We start from the raw sequence: 2,781 nt of genomic DNA on the forward strand, positions 1-2,781 counted from the left end.
ATCCTAATAAAGGTAACGAAGACATTAGCACATTCATAAATGTGCCGAAGCTATAACACTCGTGTCCTAATACATGGACAATTGTAATTCACTCCACGTAAGCACATAAACACATAAGCACTTACAAATTTCGTTAGTCCCGAGGCGTTACTAGAGTTCCGGTTAAAATATCATTGATCAAGTGCTTTTCCAACAAGAGGCACAGAAACCCAAGGATCCAATAAGCATCCTAGAAACTAAATCCCATACCCAAGTAATCACATAAACATGTTATCACATAAGCACATAACATTACATCTAAGTCTCTAATCAAGCGAGACAAACCCATTGTGATATTAATCACTTCCCACGTACCCAAAGTATTCAAACCCGGTACGCTCTGATACCAAGTTGTAACGCCCTCAAAAATAAACCCACAAATCATACAATATTAACATGCTTAGACATAAGAGAATGAAGCATAATTACATTTCATCAGAGTATTCCTTACAAATGTATTACATGTTAACAACAAAAGCAAATGCCCTACCGGCTTACAGCTTTCCAAGTCAACACTTGGTTACAAAAAAAAGAGTACTAACTCTATACAAGATAAGCCCATGGCTTGATATACATGTAATACAAACAAAACAACCAAAAAGAGTCTTCAACTCCTATAACCATCCAAGCTATGATCTCGGAGGCGGCATGATACCTGAACCTGAAAATGATGTCCCATATAGGGTGAGCCAATGCCCAGTAGAGATATGCTAAACATAATATGAGTATTAACGAAAACATTAGCATTTGATACATGTTCAACTCACAAACATCATTTCATAACCATTTCAATTACATGACAAAAATGTCCATGTGTAATTCCATCTTTCATTTCTTAACCAATTCTCGATTCATAACTATGGCTCAGAACCTGGCCAAACAATTTAAATGAGGCAATAACTCATATTAAACATTTCACACTTCATAACTGATACACATTTTGGTGCTGTATCAATAACACATAAACACTTCCATGCTTCACAAATGATACACATTTTAGTGCTGTATCAATCTCAAACAAAGACACTTCCGTGCTTCACAAATGATACACATTTTAGTGTTGTATCAACGGAGTCCATGCCCTATCTCCTCCCAAACAATATCCGGTTTAGAGGTCTATCCCCTATCTTCCCCTAAACCGTGGAGTACATCCCCTATCTCCTCCCACACAATACAATGTATATAAACAATTATCATATACATGATCATTCAATCAACACACAATTTTGATGTATTATACCAACCGCCATATTCAATGGCATACTCAATTGATTAGTTTTAGTTTGCCTAATCATCATACATTGTCTACAACAATCAAAACTACCCTCCACCGGTAGCCCAAAGCAATTATTTCTAAACAGATAATAAATGCCTTAACAGATATATAATCAATATTTTCAAAAGTGAGTGATTAATAAAATCTACTCCACCGTTCCATCTCATAATGGGCCAATTTCATTATATTCAACTCAATTTCATAAACCCATAATTTTTCCAAATTAATTATACCAATTAATTTATGCACAAATTATGGTTTTCTCCTCCATTTCTCAATATTAACCCAAAGGTTCAAATATCAACAACCAACAACAATACCATCATTTTGAGACCCAAAATACATATTTAAGAGTCAAAATAACAAAACCCCGCTTTATACATTTGAAACCCTAAGTCCCAAAATTTCCCAACTTCCACACTTTATCAAAATGACCAACAATTTAAGTCAAAGACCATAAGAATGAGTAGTTATCCCTACCTCAAATTCGGAGCTCAAAAGGAGAAGATGAAAAAAACTCGACGTGCTCCAAACAACAAAATTTTCGGATCAAAATGTAGAGCAAGGCAAATCCCACACTTTTTGTAAAGGCCAAAGGGTAGGAGAACACTCTAACTAGATCAATCCCTAGAGAGAAGATGGGTTTTTAGTGAGAGAGGCTCTCCAATGGAGTTTTAGAAAAGTAAGAGAGAGAGTGAGGATGTAAAAAATGATTCAAAATAGCCTAGCTGTCAACTGATATACGACTCTCCCGCTCGAGCGGAGAAAAGTACGTTCGAGCGTCATGCACAAAAACTGGACCTGCTCGAGCACAAGAAGGCCCGCTCGAGCGCCAAGACACATAAACAAAACACACCCGCTCGAGCGCGAAAACTAATCCGCTCGAGCGTAGATTCTCCTCTCTCAGTATTTTCACTGACAATGAACACCCCGCTCGAACGCCAACAGACCCGCTTGAGCGCGACCCGCTCGATCGTAATGAAATCTGCTCGAGCGTGAAAAACACACCTGCAGAAGTTTTGCAAAGGCACAAAATGCTGAGAGTATGTAAACCCCGCTCGAGTGCAATAAGGCCCGCTCGAGCGGACCACCTGAAAACTGGGCAACAAGAAAGGAAACCAAAGCTCAACCAACCTGTAACAACCCTGCCCAACACATCCTAAAACTCATATATATGGAATTAAAGGATAACAACAAGACATACACAACCACTAACTCCATGGAACCGAGTCCGGAATACAATAATCAAAGAAAGGGAAACCGGGATCGCTATATCACAAAGCCTGCTTGAGCGCAAGAAGTACCGCTTGAGCAGAGGAGTAAAATTCTGGGCTACAAAAGTTTGAAAACCAAGCAACCAACCAATTTCAAACACAACCATTACAATCCAATAGCCAAACTCAAGAAAGGATGAGGGGAAAAAGACATGAACAATACTACGAAACCATAAAACCCAAGTCCAAGAT

Source organism: Camellia sinensis, chromosome 13 (assembly GCF_055761805.1).
Source record: "Camellia sinensis isolate YWXY chromosome 13, ASM5576180v1, whole genome shotgun sequence".
NCBI lineage: Eukaryota > Viridiplantae > Streptophyta > Magnoliopsida > Ericales > Theaceae > Camellia > Camellia sinensis.